The sequence below is a fragment of the Nycticebus coucang genome, chromosome 14, assembly GCF_027406575.1.
Source record: "Nycticebus coucang isolate mNycCou1 chromosome 14, mNycCou1.pri, whole genome shotgun sequence".
NCBI classification, from domain to species: domain Eukaryota; kingdom Metazoa; phylum Chordata; class Mammalia; order Primates; family Lorisidae; genus Nycticebus; species Nycticebus coucang.
Window position 1 is genome coordinate 95428954 of NC_069793.1, and position 16668 is coordinate 95445621.

At 49.9% G+C, this 16668-nt stretch overlaps 1 pseudogene; it reads left to right on the forward strand.

The window, feature by feature from the left end:
* The first annotated feature begins 10533 nt into the window (after positions 1 to 10533).
* LOC128565181 (sorting nexin-5-like) lies at positions 10534 to 11716 on the forward strand (annotated as a pseudogene).
* The last annotated feature ends 4952 nt before the right edge of the window (positions 11717 to 16668 follow it).

A 16668-nucleotide genomic window follows, 5' to 3' on the forward strand; every position in this document is an offset into this window, starting at 1 on the left:
GGTGAAGGGGAGAAGGTTCAGCTGAGTCTGGGCTGTCCCAGTGAGATCACACAGGGTGGGCCAATGACAGGGTGAAGGGGAGAAGGTTGAGCTGAGTCTGGGCAGTCCCAGTGAGCTCACACGGGGTGGGCCACAGATGGGGTGAAGGGGAGAAGGTTGAGCTGAGTCTGGGCAGTCCCAGTGAGATCACACGGGGTGGGCCAAAGACGGGGTGAAGGGGAGAAAGTTGAGCTGAGTCTGGGCTGTCCCAGTGAGATCACACAGGGTGGGCCAATGACAGGGTGAAGGGGAGAAGGTTGAGCTGAATGTGGGCTGTCCCAGTGAGCTCACACGGGGTGGGCCACAGACGGGGTGAAGGGGAGAAGGTTCAGCTGAGTCTGGGCTGTCCCAGTGAGATCACACAGGGTGGGCCAATGACAGGGTGAAGGGGAGAAGGTTGAGCTGAGTCTGGGCTGTCCCAGTGAGATCACACAGGGTGGGCCACAGACGGGGTGATGGGGAGAAGGTTGAGCTGAGTCTGGGCAGTCCCAGTGAGCTCACACGGGGTGGGCCACAGACGGGGTGAAGGGGAGAAGGTTGAGCTGAGTCTGGGCAGTCCCAGTGAGATCACACGGGGTGGGCCAATGACAGGGTGAAGGGGAGAAGGTTGAGCTGAGTCTGGGCAGTCCCAGTGAGATCACACGGGGTGGGCCACAGACGGGGTGAAGGGGAGAAGGTTGAGCTGAGTCTGGGAAGTCCCAGTGAGCTCACACGGGGTGGGCCACAGATGGGGTGAAGGGGAGAAGGTTGAGCTGAGTCTGGGCAGTCCCAGTGAGATCACACGGGGTGGGCCAAAGATGGGGTGAAGGGGAGAAAGTTGAGCTGAGTCTGGGCTGTCCTAGTGAGATCACACAGGGTGGGCCAATGACAGGGTGAAGGGGAGAAGGTTGAGCTGAATGTGGGCTGTCCCAGTGAGCTCACACGGGGTGGGCCACAGACGGGGTGAAGGGGAGAAGGTTCAGCTGAGTCTGGGCTGTCCCAGTGAGATCACACGGGGTGGGCCAATGACAGGGTGAAGGGGAGAAGGTTGAGCTGAGTCTGGGCAGTCCCTGTGAGATCACACGGGGTGGGCCACAGATGGGGTGAAGGGGAGAAGGTTGAGCTGAGTCTGGGCAGTCCCAGTGAGCTCACACGGGGTGGGCCACAGACGGGGTGAAGGGGAGAAGGTTGAGCTGAGTCTGGGCAGTCCCAGTGAGCTCACACGGGGTGGGCCACAGACGGGGTGAAGGGGAGAAGGTTGAGCTGAGTCTGGGCAGTCCCAGTGAGATCACACGGGGTGGGCCAAAGATGGGGTGAAGGGGAGAAAGTTGAGCTGAGTCTGGGCTGTCCCAGTGAGATCACACAGGGTGGGCCAATGACAGGGTGAAGGGGAGAAGGTTGAGCTGAATGTGGGCTGTCCCAGTGAGCTCACACGGGGTGGGCCACAGACGGGGTGAAGGGGAGAAAGTTGAGCTGAGTCTGGGCTGTCCCAGTGAGATCACACGGGGTGGGCCAATGACAGGGTGAAGGGGAGAAGGTTGACCTGAGTCTGGGCTGTCCCAGTGAGATCACATGGGGTGGGCCACAGACGGGGTAAAGGGGAGAAGGTTCAGCTGAGTCTGGGCTGTCCCAGTGAGATCACATGGGGTGGGCCACAGACGGGGTAAAGGGGAGAAGGTTCAGCTGAGTCTGGGCTGTCCCAGTGAGATCACACGGGGTGGGCCACAGACGGGGTGAAGGGGAGAAGGTTCAGCTGAGTCTGGGCAGTCCCAGTGAGCTCACACGGGGTGGGCCACAGACGGGGTGAAGGGGAGAAGGTTCAGCTGAGTCTGGGCTGTCCCAGTGAGATCACGGGGGTGGGCCACAGACGGGGTAAAGGGGAGAAGGTTCAGCTGAGTCTGGGCTGTCCCAGTGAGATCACATGGGGTGGGCCACAGACCGGCTGAAGGAGAGAAGGTTGAGCTGAGTCTGGGCTGTCCCCAGTAGACAATGAGATCACACAAGCCAGCTGCAGCTAGAGGTAGAAACCCACCTCAGCGAATTATGAGCAAAGTTCTTTCTTTCCCCTCGGAAGCTCTCCCCTTCCTGCTCCACTTAAATTTGATTAGTTGGTTTGTGAATTTCCCTAGAAGCCCAGCTCATCTAATGAGGACATTTCACATCTCCTATCTCTGGGTAAAAGCCAGATAAAATCCAGTGTGTTCACCCCACAGAGGAGAAATGCCACAATGACCCCAAGGCTTGAAGATGGATCATCTCCACCCTTCCATGCCCATTCCACTCTACACAACCCAAGGAATAGCCCCAGAGCAGTTGTGACTTGCTGGCAGAGTCTCAGAAACTTTGATGCTATCACTTTGTTCTCTCTTCAAAGTTACCTCAAAGAACCATGCTGCAATGGAAGGAGTGTGAGCTGTGAGGTGTTAACACATCTAATTTGAATCCTAGCCCTAATCTTAGGCAAGCTGATACCAGAATTTCACTCTTCAGTAGGTTCTTGGTCTCAATGATTCGAAGAATGAATCCATGGACCACAGATCAGTGGTAAGACAGGATTTATTTACAGAAAAGAGTACAGAAGCACCAGAGCTCCTGGCAGAGAGAGAAAACCCAAGAAAATCTCTCTATCTGTCCGTCTCTCTGTCTGTAGACTCTTTGTCTAGGGGTGTATATAGTTGCATGGTGCCCTCGGTAGTTACATTTAGCGTGTCTGGGACATGTCTGGGTCATGTCTGGAACCACGTGTCTGGGTCACAAATGAATGGCTATAATCCCTTTCATTCCCAGGCCTAGGAAACTTGCATGAAATTGACCAGGCCTAGAAAACGGGGGTTCCCTGTTCAGCCTAAGGTGCTGGGATCTCCCAGAGGTCTGGCCCCTCTGGCTACTAGAGCCTTCTGCAGGGCCTCCTGCCTACCCTCCAGCCTGCTGGTTCCTCTGCTCCCAGCCACCACATCAGCACCGCCAAGGAGTAGGCAGCTAGTCCGCTCCCCCAGCTCCACAAGCTGGCTGGGACACCACTTGTCCTATATCAAAGCTACTCGATTTTTCTCAGCTAATATTTCCTTGACTCTAACAGGTGGACCAGGGGCACAGCCGGGCAGCTCCTGCCCGAGTCCCACATAGTTCTGGTCGTGGTTCTCAAGTTGCTGCAGCAGCAGGAGGATCACAACGTCCCCTAGGTGCCCTTTGCCATCTGTGAGCCTTTCAACCTTGTGGAGAGGGCATTAAGTATAAAGTGAGTCCTGAGTGAGATCTGCACAACAGTAAGGATGAGGAGATGGTCGTCTGCAACTCAAAGCTCTACAGGCTTGGCCTGCCACCGTGCCTGCGGTGCCCCGGTGGGAAGCTGATGGGCAGCTGAGATCTGTATCTGTGGACACGAACGTTGATCCCTCACTCCAGATTGCCGTACCTGATGCACTCAGTGAGAGAGATAAGGTCAAGTTTACAGTGCACACTGATAGGATCAGGTGGAGCCGCCCAAATAGACCTTCCCTGCCCAGGTGGGACTGACCCGCCCAGGCAGGGTCAGGTTCATGATCGGCTCAGGAAGGGTCAGACTCATGTCCCTCCCAGGAAATAGGAATGCTCCCCAACCCTTTAAACCCCCATCCTCCATAACCTACGAGTAGATTCCTTTCCTGATTTCACTCCACCAGTATCCAGATGGAAATAAAGACCGCAGTACTCCTACAGAACAGGGATTGCATTTTTCTTTCATTTTGTGCCATGGAATAATCTTTCATCCTTGGGTCCAGAACCTTTCGCACCCCAAGACCACACGACCCACATTTCAGAGGCCAGAGTTTTCTGTTACAAGGCAACATGAAGACTTTGTGTAGCTCCGTGACACTTCAATTGAAACAACACACTATGCTGGGCTTACTATTCCACCTGCTCCTACAAAGCCAGACTTGGATGGTCCTCAAGAGAAGACGCAGAAGCTGGGAGAAGGTGAAGGATCTGTGACCAAAGAAGAATTTGTCAAGATGAAACAAGAACTGAAAGACTTGGGGCAGAACCCCCCACTCTGCCCGGAGCTCTGACCACCCCCCAATCAACCGCAAGAGACGTCGCTTGATGCAAAAACGCAAGAGGATTTTTATTCCAGCATGCTGGGACTTGACCCACAACTCTTTTAGAAGCTGAGGAGTCAAGCCCCGCACAGCAGTTTTTTACAAGCTTATAAAGGCAAAAACTACAAAGTAGGCGGGAATAGCAGACATGCCGGGGACTCTAACAATAAAGTAAGAGGGTATAGACACAGCTGGGGCTGTAACTAGATAAGAAGAACTCTAGTTTATTATTCAACTGTCTTAAGACAAGACTAACAGTCAAATATTTGCTTAATAGTAAACATTTGCTGCAGCTCCTGGGGCTATCTCCTGGAACAGTTACAAAAGGTCACATTCCTATGGTAGGGAGCGAGAAGTGGTCACATTCCTATGGCAGGGAGTGAGAGGTGGTCACATTCCTATGGTAGGGAGCGAGAAGTGGTCACATTCTCATGGTAATATTTTCTTTCATTCCCCCATTTGTTTTTTTGGGAAGTTCTAATCATGGAACTTCTGGCTCTATGTATTCATTTTCATGGCTATCGTCCCGGCGGAGAGACTGGTAATGCTGTCTGAGCATTAATACTTGTACAGCACTCACTCGCTCCCGGACGAAGGTGACTATACGGTTGAAAATGTAGGGCCCAAAGGTAAGAATTAGAAGCAGTATAATAAGAGGGCCTATTAAACTGGAAACGAGAGTGGTGAACCAAGGTGATCGGCTGTACCAACTTTCAAACCATCCTTGATGGGCCTCCCGATCTCGTTGTCTTTTTTCTAGTCTCTCCCTGAGTTTAGACATGGAGTCTTTTACCATACCAGAGTGATCTACATAGAAACAGCATTCTTCTCTTAGTGCAGCGCATAACCCTCTATCTTTTAGGAACAGGAGATCAAGTCCCCGTCTATTCTGCAATACCACTTCTGATAAGGATGTTAGTGACTCTTCTAATTTTGTGATCGATTGTTCTATGGCTTTTAGGTCCTCATCTACAGCTGCTCTCAGTTCTTCGAGATACTGTGGGGTCTGGACAAGCGCAGCCGTTCCTGTTCCTACTCCGGCTGCCACCCCTATACCCATCAGGACAGCTAGAGTAATAGAGACTGGTTCCCTCTTCTGTTACGGGGTCTGAGATAGAATTCTGCCTCGAAGGAACTCGCCTCAAGATAGATAACTCTAGGTATTAATTGTACGAGGATACAGTAGTCTGCAGTGGAGTTGAACACTGATGAGGAAATGCACGGGGTTAGCTCTGTGCTGCAAGCCCACCATCCTCCTTTAGGGGGCACTAGATAATAATTGATAGTGGTTGATGGGCTTTTAATGGTCTGATTACACAGATGCTGGCGATTTTCGGGGATCGTGCCTAGGCAAATGCCTCGTCCAGAGACTGCTGTAAGGGTGATCTTGGATCCCCAGTCACAGGAATTATGGGAGGTGGTATTTTGGAAGATACCTGAGAAGGCGATCCCTTCATAATAGGGCGGGCCTGAGGCTAGACACAACCAGCAAGATTCGGTAAGATTAGGGTTGGAAGTATTGAGGACATTGAAAGCCCCCTGTATTAAGTTAAGAAGTCTCTGCCCGGTGCTTGGAGTCTCCGGGGATGTTACCTGGGGAGACAGTTTCGCAGGCGATGGGGCTGTGCTGGCCTCAGTAAATTGGGTGCTCCCTGGAGTCTGGGGCATACGGGGAGAAATAGGCGGCCTAGCTGGCGGCTGCTGTCCTGAGAGTACGATGTTGGGTCCTATCTGGACAGCGACAGGGGTCTCTATTTTTAATTTGATGAAGAAGGTAAATCCTTTATCCCACCCTGACATATAGAAACGGAATCCCCATGTTCTTCCTTTTATCCAATTTCGGGCTTGTTTCCCCCTCTCCGTGAAGGAAATATTTAGGGGGTTTGACCCTGCTCCGGTACTGCTCCTCTTTACGGTTATTAAGTCCCAAGAGGAGAAGGGGTGCCAGAAGGCCTGCCCAGTCGTCTCACATCCCCATCGTTTACAATAGAAATTTTCTACCCCCCCACATCTGTTGGCTTGGCTTCTCGGTCTCCAGTCCCGGGGACAGATATAGAACTCCGTTTGTCGCATCCGGCACTGGGCGGGCAAGTTGCCACAGCCAGGGGCGTCTGCAATGTACTGGCCTTGGGATGTGGAGCCTTGGGTAAGTGAGCGCTTTGTTAAATGGTGATCAAGGCTTGATGGAACCTCTTTAAAGGTCTCATCGGAGATATCCCAATTATCTAGCCCTGCTATTAAGGCGCAAATATCTGGGGTGAAGGACGGCCACCAGGTCCAAGGAGGGTCTTCTTTTGTAGTACTCCATACTACATCACCAGTCTGAGAGAGAACCTGCCAGGTTAACCTCTGGGGGGCATGGGGGTTGGGACTGGAGCTACTTATCACCGGGAGTTGTATCAGCAGGAGCAGGGCTACTGCGGCGAATGCGGAGCTTGAGGGGGTTGTCTGTCTTTTCCACTTTCCACCCGGAGTCTGGCGGCGGTGCTGGTTTGACATGAGATGCGTGGATCCAGGCTGCGATGCCATCGACTTTTATTGCCGTCGGGGTTGTGAGCAGCACTAGGTATGGTCCTTTCCACCGTGGTTCAAGGTTGGCTGTCCGGTGGCGCCGGATGTACACCGAATCTCCAACCTGGAACTGGTGAGGTATTTGCAGATCCCCGGGCTTGTAGGCCTCGATCAGGCAGCTCCACACCTCCTTTTGCACAGTTTCAAGGGCTTTTAATCTTCTATTATGGAGCTGCTCCCATCAGTGAACCAGGTCAGCTGGGCGTCCGGCAGGGGCTGATCACAGAGGTCCTTCCGAGTTCCAGTTTCCTCAGCCAGTACTTCTTGGCATGTGTGTAATACATCTGAGGGTGGCTGGCGCGAAAGTGAGCTAGGTCTTGGTGGAGGGCTTCATCAAAGATGGTTGGGGAGTTCTTAAACCCCTGTGGAAGTCGGGTCCATGTCAATTGCCCCGTTGTTCCAGAGTCCGGGTCTCTCCATTCAAATGCGAAGATGTTCTGGCTAGGGGAGTGTAGTCGGAGGCAGAAGAAGGCATCCTTTAAATCCAGGACAGTGTACCAGATATGGTTTGGAGGGAGAGAGCTCAACAGATTATAAGGGTTAGGCACGGTGGGGTGGATGTCTTGCGCCCGCTTGTTTACTTCTCTTAAGTCCTGCACAGGGCGATAGTCTCCTGTGCCGGGTTTCTTGACGGGTAATAAGGGCGTGTTCCATGGTGACTGGCATTTTACTAGTATGCCCAGCTGTAGGAGACGCTGAATGTGAGGCTTAATTCCTTCCCGAGCTTCCTTAGTCATAGGATATTGGCGCACTGCCACAGGAGTGGAAGTAGCTTTGAGTTCTATGACTATAGGCGGCCTTTCTGCGGCCAGTCCCATTCCAGCAGTTTCGGCCCATGCCCCGGGATATTTTTCTAGCCAGTCATTTACGAGACTAGTCCCTTTCTCCCGCTGCTTTTCAAAGAGTCTATGTTCATCCTCTAAACGCATGGTCAGGGCTGTTACCCTCTTATTTTGGGTTACCTCTGGGCCATCAGGAGTAAAAGTGATTTGGGCTTCCATTTTGGTGAGTAAATCTCTCCTGAGGAGGGGCGCAGGGCACTCAGGGATAATTAAAAACGAGTGGGTTACCCGTCCCACTCCCAGATCTACTGATCTTCGGGTAGTCCATGAGTACTGCTGATGCCCTGTGGCCCCTACAACCCAGAATTTTTTCTTGGAGACGGGTCCTGATGGTTCTAGTAGGACTGAGTGTTGAGCTCCGGTGTCTACAAGGAACTCAACTGGCTTCCCCTCCACCTTAAGTATTACCCTAGGCTCGGGGAGGGGTTCCGAGCCCCGTCCCCGCTAATCTTCTTCTTCCTCTAAGGCCAGTACTTTCTTGGAGAGTTCTTTCTTTTTTTTTTTAGGACATTCCCTGGCCCAGTGCCCCTTTTCCTTACAGTAGGCACATTGATCCTTATCTAACGGGATGCGGTTGTTCAGGCTACCTGACTTCTTAGTTCTACCTTGGGTCTGTTCCTGGCTCTTCTCCCCTACTACTGCGGCCAAAATCCGTGTTAAGTTTTTCTCCTGTCTTCGGTCTCTCTTATTTTCCCTTTCTTCTCTCTCTTTCTCCTTTCTCTGCTCTTTTTCTTCCTCAGTTTCTCTTTTATGGTATACTTTCTCAGCTTCCTTAACTAAATCCTGCAAGGTATAGTCCTGCAATCCTTCAATTCTCTGCAGCTTTCTTTTAATGTCTACAGCTGACTGCCCTATGAAAGTCATAGCCACGGAAGCCCTCTGTCCTTCAGAGGCAGGGTCAAATGGGGTGTAGCGCCTAAAAGCTTCCATTAGACGCTCAAGAAACATGGAGGGGGGTTCCGTGGCCCCCTGTATTACTTCTCTTACCTTAGCCAAATTAGTGGGGTGTCTTGCCGCCCCACGGAGGCCGGCCACTAGAGCCTGGCGATAGACTGACAGTCGCTCCCTACCTTCTGCCATGTTGAAATCCCAGTCTGGTCTGGAGAGGGGAAAGGCAGCCTCGATGATGTTGGAGAGCTGGGTAAGACGCCTGTCCGCCTCGAGTACATTCTTCCTAGCTTCTAATAAAATCCTCTCCCTCTCTTCAGTAGTGAAGAGAGTCTGTATGAGCTGCTGGCAGTCATCCCATGTGGGCTGATGAGAGAACATCAGGGACTCTACCAGCCCAGTCAGGCGTTGGGGGTCTTCTGAAAAAGGGGGGTGATTAGTTTTCCAGTTATACAGGTCTGCGGAAGAAAATGGCCAGTACTGGAGGGGCTGGAGAGGTGGTCCCTCATCTGTTGCCACCGGCGGGGGGCCGTATGCCCTCAGGGGTAGGGCAACAGTAGTATCGGGAGACACTCCTCCCCGGCGGTGACTCCTGGTACCTTGTGCGGGCCCCAGTGAAGGTTCCCCCGGGGGTGCAGAGGGGGCAATCGCCAGATCCGGCGATGCTGGTCCTCCCTGCCCCCTGACAGGAGCCAAGGTGGGAGGGTATGGGGGAGGAGGGGGTGGAGGGTCGAGGAGAAGATGATCAGTCTGGATTTCCAGGTAGATCTTCTTAGGGGGGTCCGAACTGTCGCCCCCTTTTCTGGGACCGGAAGATTGGACAGCGAGCACCTGAGGATTAGACGGGGGCCTGGATGTGGCAGTCGATGGCCGAACCCAGTGGGGCGGATTCTGCACCAGGTCCTGCCAAACTATGATGTAAGGTTGTTGATCCGGATGGGCTCCCGGTCCTCTCTGAAAAACAATCTCTTTAATAGCAAAAATAAGAGATAAGTCAAAGGTTCCTCCTGAGGGCCAGCCGACGTTAAAAGTAGGCCACTCCGAGGAGCAGAAAGTCTGCCATGGGCCTTTTTTAACCTCTACTGACAGATCACGACCTCTTCTCTTCACTTCAGTCCAATGATCTAGAGTTAAACTCAGAGGGGTTGTCACAGTCTGTCCCATCGTCAGTGGATATGTCAGAAACACAAATAACAGAAATAACAGAAATATTACAGGTACAAGGACCCACCTACCACACTTGGTCCTTCACAAGCCTATAACAGAATCAGACGGGCGCGTTTCCCGTAATTTTTTATCGAACAACCAGACTCGACCAGCGCCCTTACAGCAGGAGACAACCAGGCGTCCCTGGTTCTCCTCAGTTCCTGGGGCGTCCCCCAGGGTTTCAGCCTGTGGTCCTCCGGGCACGTCTACCGACCACTGTCCGGCCACTCTCACGAGGTGCCGAACGGCTGCAAAATCGAAAGCGCGCACACAAAGTCAAAGAAAAGGACTGAAGACACAGACTAGACAGTTTTCGGGGTACCCCTTTCTTACCTCCAAGGTCGACTCTGCAGGTGACGGGTGGTCGTTATCTCCCGGACGAGCCCCCAAATGAAAGACTTGGGGCAGAACCCCCCACTCTGCCCGGAGCTCTGACCACCCCCAATCAACCGCAAGAGACGTCGCTTGATGCAAAAACGCAAGAGGATTTTTATTCCAGCATGCTGGGACTTGACTCACAACTCTTTTAGAAGCCAAGGAGTCAAGCCCCGCACAGCAGTTTTTTACAAGCTTATAAAGGCAAAAACTACAAAGTAGGCGAGAATAGCAGACATGCCGGGGACTCTAACAATAAAGTAAGAGGGTATAGACACAGCTGGGGCTGTAACTAGATAAGAAGAACTCTAGTTTATTATTCAACTGTCTTAAGACAAGACTAACAGTCAAATATTTGCTTAATAGTAAACATTTGCTGCAGCTCCTGGGGCTATCTCCTGGAACAGTTACAAAAGGTCACATTCCTATGGTAGGGAGCGAGAAGTGGTCACATTCTCATGGTAATATTTTCTTTCAGAACCAGAAGCTGAGTATCTTGCTGTCTTTAAGAAGACTGTACCTTCCCATGAAGTCTTTCTTCCCTGTTCTCAGTAAAGACCACAACTTTCACGTTTTCCTAGAATATGATCAGGATCTAAGTGTTAGATGGGAAAGTACCAAGGAGATGTTTGGTGGCTTTTCAAAAGTGGGGTGAAAAGTGCTGATGAAGTCCTTTTTTCTGGCATTAAGGACTTCTTTGACCAAGAGAACTTTCTTATTAATTATTACAATGGGATTAAGGATTCCTGTGTGAAAGCTGACAAAATGACCAGCTCTCATCAAAATGTGCTGATGACTAGATCCACTCTGCAGCCTGCTTGCCTAGCCTGGCTTTATAAGAACCCACGGTCATCACATGGTGCCTATTGAAGGTTGCTGAGCTACCTAAAAAACTTAGGGAAGTAGAGGGTCGAGTCTCATCAGATGAAGATTTAAAGCTGACAGAGTTTCTCTGATACTACATGCTCAACAGAGGGGCTGCTAGGGAGCTCTTACATAGATGTACCAAAGCCCTCACTGACTATCACAACTCAAAACTCTGGATAAGGCATGGTTAAAAAGGTTAAAAAGCATAGCCGGGTGTTGTGGCAGGCGCCTGTAGTCCCAGCTACTCGGGAGGCTGAGGCAAGAGAATCGCTTAAGCCCAGGAGTTGGAGGTTGCTGTGAGCTGTGTGAGGCCACGGCACTCTACTGAGGGCCATAAAGTGAGACTCTGTCTCTACAAAAAAAAAAAAAAAAAGGTTAAAAAGCAGAGATGTCAAGGTAGTTGAGGCACAACAGCAAGAACACTACCAGAAATGTGAACAGCTTTCTGCATATGCAAAAGAAGAACTGATGAATTTCAAATGGAAGAGAGTGGCAGCATTTAGAAAGAACCTAATGGAAACATCTGAACTAGAAATAAAGCATGCCAGGAACAACGTCTCCCTCCTGCATGGACTTGTTCAAGAACAGATCTGCCTTTACTCTGAGGAAGAAAATGAATGTGAATGAAAAGCCACGCACCACTTGCACATAAATCATTAGACTTCATAGTTTTGACTTTAGTTTAAAATTATGTGAATAAATATTTTGATTTCTAAAAATCTTTTAAAAATAATAATAAACTAAAATGTGGATAATAATTCCCATCTGGCCAGGCACGCTGGCTCACACCTGTAATCTCAGCACTTGGGAGGCCGAGGCAGGTGGATTGCCCGAGCTTATAGGTTCAAGAGCAGCTGGAGCCAGAGCAAGAATTTGTCTCTAAAAATAGCCGGACGTTGTGGCAGGTGCTGTACTCCCAGCTACTTGGGAGGCAGAGACAAGAGAATCGCTTAAATGCGGGAATTTGAGGTTGCTGTGAGCTATGGCGCTACAGCATTCTACCAAGGTGACAAGTGAGACTCTGTCTCAAAAAATTATTATTCCCATCTGATGAGGTGGTTGTGCTAATTAGATCAGAACATAGCACAGATCATGAACAGACATAATTTACATAGCGCTGCTGCATTACTGCTGGTACAGTTCCCACCTCCACCCCATCAGTCCCTCCCCACAAGACCTTCACCGGCCTCAGAGCCCCTCCAATGGCCCTTACTGAGCTTGGGTGTGGCCACATGGCACAGGGGCTGGACTATCAGGAGCCCTGAATGGCTTTGGAATTTCCACTGGGTACAGCACCCAGCCTATCTGGCCTTGAAGTTCTTCATCCCTAATGTCTATTCCAACCCTCCCCACTTTGCAGAAGGAATAGAGGTTGAAGTGCATTTGTGTAATTTATAAATATCGGCAAACATGAACAACATGACTAAGTTCATGCTAGAGTACATGGCAGCAGTCTGAAGTGCTACTTCCCTGGGGAGTTCTTGCATTTTTCTCTGCAGTGAAATGTAAGCAACTATTTACTTACTAAAGCTGTTTTGGGCTTTTACCATGAGATCAAGTCTGTGCAAAGAATTCAGTTCATAAATAACCTGCCTTTCTCTGTGCTATTTTTAGATATATGAGTTGAACATTTATCATTCATCCATTCATTTATTCAATAAATCTTTAAGGAATCCCTGAAAAAAGCTACAGTCTCTATCTCTTTAAGAATATATTTTAATCTTATTAGTAATTATTTGACTGTCACCTCCCACTGACTAGATTGTGAGCTTTTTGAGGACAAGTGAGCCCTGTTACCAACTGAATGAACATAAAGGACTGACCACACTTTAAAAACAGAGATGCCATAAGCCACTTCTCTCTGACCATTAAGGATACCCACAGGGGCTGCTGGTCACCTGGGTCAGGCCAGGGAGGGGGAACTGGACTGATCATGTTTGAATCACCAAAGTACTCCATGCCCTCCAGGTCACTCAGCAGCCTCAGGCTCCCGGGCATCAGACCCCAGGAGGGCCTGGGAGGCGCCTTCTCTGTGAGCACAGCTTGGTGCCTGCCCCACCCACGTGCTAGCTCTCCAGCTCCTTTGCAGCCTACAAGGCTTGGGGGGCCATTAGCCCTGCCTGGAGCCTCTGATATTAAGGAGGGAGTCTTTCAGCACAACTTGGCTCTGTTTCCTGGCGGGGAGCTTAGACAGATCCTGCTGACAGGGGCTTTTGTCTCTGGTCCTGGGCCCTGCCCAGGCTGCCTAATGAATGGACGGCCTGGGGAGGATTTGGCTTCTCCTCTCTCTTTTGTCTCCTTTCTTTCTTCCTGTCCCAGCTCCAACCTCCTCCCCTCCCTGCCATCTTTTTTGTGTCCCCCACCTCCCACCCTGCCCCTCTCCTCCTTCCTCCTTCTCTCACCTCCCCACAATGTCTCGCTTTCCATTTCTCTCATCTTTGCTGAAATCCACCTGTTTCTCTTAACACCTTTTTGTGCATTTCTCATCTTTAAAATCCTTTGAAAAACATCCCTTTCAGGGCGGTGCCTATGGCTCAGTTGGTAAGGCACCGGCCCCATAGACCGAGGGTGGCGGGTTCAAACCCAGCCCCGGCTGAACTGCAACCAAAAAATAGCCGGGCGTTGTGGCGGGCGCCTGTAGTCCCAGCTGCTCGGGAGGCTGAGGCAAGAGAATCGCTTAAGCCCAGGAGTTGGAGGTTGCTGTGAGCTGTGTGAGGCCACGGCACTCTACCGAGGGCCATAAAGTGAGACTCTGTCTCTACAAAAAAAAAATAAAAATAAAAACATCCCTTTCAGTGAGTGTTACAGGCCATCAAAAAGCTGTGTCATAATTTACCTGACCATTTCCCTATGGTTAGACTCTTCTAATTTTTCACTATTGTAAATGGTACTGTCATAACAAACGTAAATGGAAATGTGTAGAAATTGAAGATTTTTTTCTTTTTTTTTTGCATTTTTTTTGGCTGGGGCTGGGTTTGAACCTGCCGCCTCTGGCATATGGGGCCAGCACCCTACTCCTCTGAGCCCCAGGCGCCGCCCTAAAGATTTTTTTTTTTTTTTTCTCATTAAGGTAGTGATTTAAGAGCTCGGGCTCTGGAGCCAGACCAGCTGAGTGTGAATCTCAGTTCTACCATTTACAAGTTGTGTGATCCAGAGAAGTTATGTAACTCATTAAGTGCTATGTAAGTTGTATCTAACGCATGCTAGTTTTAAGCCCCAGGGGCTTTGTGAAGCATCTGTAACTCACACATCTCTACCCTGGGAGCTGTGTAATAAAACACCGTGGCCCCAAGTAAAAAAATTATTTTTTCTAGTGTGGCAGTCAATGCGTTAACCTTTAAGGGCTTTGATTTCCTCACTGGAAATGGAGATATTTTTTGTTTTTATTATTATTTATAATTGTCACATAAGACTTATACATATTGATGAGATACGGTGTGATATTATGATACATGTATACAACACGCAATGATCAAACCAGTAATTGGCATAGCCATCACTTCAAACATTCATCATTTCTTTCTCGTGGGAATATTCAAAATCAACTCTTCTAGCTATTTGAAAAGATAAATGTGGTTGACCCTAGTCTCCTTCAATGCTGTAAAACACTAGAAGGTCTCCTTCTCTCCAGCCGTCCTTTTCTATCCATTAACCGACCTTGGGCTGCCTCTCCCCTGCCCAGCCTTCCCCACCTCACCACTATTTGACTCTCTGCCTCAATGAGATCAACTTTTCAGCATCCTCACAGGAGTGAGAACATGCAGTGTTTATCTTTCTGTGTCTGGTTTACGGTGAGTATTCGCTATTATTTGTAGTATTATTTAAAGGAGGACATAAAACTGGGCTTAGAACAACTGACGTTGCAAAGAAGTTAGAAAAAATTATTATTACTGGACGACAGAGGGAGATGGGAGAATGTAATTAGACGGCTCCAAAAGTCTATATTTGGGTTGGCAGAGTCCAGACACGGGATAGGGATAGCACAGTGCACTTTTGCTGCATCACTTGACCTTGGTAGAAGTAACTATTCAATCATCACCTGGTTCCCATGATGCTCAGATATGGCCTCACCATCCCATTCGTCTCTTCACAGAGCAAAGAACTGAAGGTGGTCTCTCATTACCGTCTAACCTGAGCTAAGGTAAGGAACGGGCTTCCTTACATCCTGCTCTGGAGCAATGGTTCTCAGCTCTGGTACACATTAGAATCACCCGGGTGGAGGGGGCAGCAGACCTCCAAGATGGCCCACGAGGAGGAATACCTGCCTCCTGGCAGTCAAGCCCTTGTTTAAGCACCTCCATTCACATGCGGGCTGGGCCTAGTGCTTGCTTCTAATGAATAGAATACGGCAAAAGTAATGATTATCATTTCCATGAGTAGGTTATAACAGATTGTGATGTCCATCCCTCTAGCAGACTCTTTGTGCTGACTTTGATAAGGCAAGTTTTTAGGTTAAAGAGGCTTATAGGACAAAAAGCTGAAGATGGCCTCTCAGCTAACAGCCACCTAGGAACAGAGGCCTCAGTCCAACAGCCTATGAGGACCTGCGTCCTGCCAACAACCACGGGGTGAGCTTGGAAGCAGAGCAGGCTCTGGTCCAACCTTGACTGCAGACCCTAAGCCAACACATTGATTCCAACTTCGAGAGAAATCCTGAGGCAAGGGACCTGCTACGCTGTGTCTGGTTCCTGAGCCACAGCAACTGTGAGATGATAAACATGTGTTAGTTTATAATACTGAGCATGGGGGTAACTTGTGACACAGCAATAGATAACTAAAACAAATGAAAAGGAGGGAGGTAAAAAGAACCGCTGACATTGGGTGGTGCCTGTGGCTCAAGGAGTAGGGCGCCGGTCCCATATGCTGGAGGTGGTGGGTTCAAACCCAGCCCCGGCCAAAAACCACAAAAAAAAAAAGAACCGCTGACACTAATTAAATCAGAATGTCTAAGGAGGGATCCCAAGCATTGGTGTTGTTTAAATCTCCCCTGGTGATTCTAACAAATCTGCCCAAGTCCAGAGCCACTAACTGCACTTAACTTTAAGTGAACAGGAATCACCTACGAATTTTGTCAAAATGCAGATGAGGGCTCAGCACCTGTGGCTCATGTAGCTAAGGTGCCAGCCACATACACCTGAGCTGGTGGGTTCTCATCCAGCCCGGGCCCGCCAAACAACAATGACGGCTGCAACCAAAAAATGGCCGGGCGTTGTGGCAGGTGCCTGTAGTTCCAGCTACTTGGGAGGTGGAGGCATGAGAATCACTTGAGTCCAAGAGTTGGAGGTTGCTGTGAGCTGTGATGCCACAGCACACGACCAAGGGTGACAGCTTGAGGCTCTGTCTCGAAAAAAAAAAAAAAATGCAGATGAGGACAGGGAGGGGGGGCGAAGGGTGTTTCCTCCGACAAGCTCCCAGGATGGGCAGATGCTGTTGTGCCCACAGCACGCTGAGGACCAAGGGTCTGTGGACAGACAAGAGATAAGGGGGTCCTGAAGGAGGTGTGTGGCCCTGGAAATGGGGAGAGGCAGGAGGAGGCAAGGAATTTAATAAGCCTCTTCTTCACTCAGTTAGGTGTGGAGGGCCAGGGTGAGGCATGAGGGACGGCTAGTGTAAGGCTTTAAGTCCGCAGAATGGGGAGAAGTCCACATTTTTAGCTGAGATGAAGAATAAAAGAGGACAAGCTTGTTTGGGAAGAAAAATAATAAATGCTGAGAGGAAAATAACAAATGCTGGAAGGAACCTGTTTGAGAGGTCAGGACATAAAGCCCAGTACCACATGAAAATGAGGGGCCCCTTGCTCAAAAATTAGTGAGATGGTCAAG